Genomic DNA, 531 nt, shown 5'->3' with positions numbered 1-531 from the left:
TATATATATATATATATATATATATATATATATATATATATATATATATATATATATATATATGCATACCGGGAAGTTTTTGAGTACGCAGAGGTGAACAGGCCCAACAAAGAGACAGCCGCAAAGAAGAGAAATCAAGCCGTTCAGAACGTGCGTCACGCTGTTGAACACCAAGCTAGCCTGCATAGCACCCTGTCTTATATAAATATTTATATTTATTTATTTATTTATTTATTTATTTATTTGTTTGTTTATTATTATAAACATAAGGAAAGAAACAGAAAACGAAATAAAATATAAACAAACACAAAAAGACACACCTGGCGTAGTTGCACCGGTTGACGACGTGCTGAGAAAAAAAAAATAAAAAAAAATAAATAAAATAAAATATTTTTTCGTTATAATTATTATTGTTATTATTTATATTATTTTTATTATTTTATTATTGTTTTTTTATTATATTATTTTTTAATAATAATAAAATAAAAATAAGAGAAAATGCATTTGGGGTGTATACGCACCTCAAGCTTT

The sequence above is a fragment of the Eimeria mitis genome, genomic scaffold (assembly GCF_000499745.2).
Source record: "Eimeria mitis Houghton genomic scaffold, Emh_scaff1326, whole genome shotgun sequence".
NCBI classification, from domain to species: Eukaryota; Apicomplexa; class Conoidasida; order Eucoccidiorida; family Eimeriidae; genus Eimeria; species Eimeria mitis.
The sequence above is the reverse complement of the archived record's forward strand: the minus strand, read 5'-3'. Positions refer to the sequence as shown.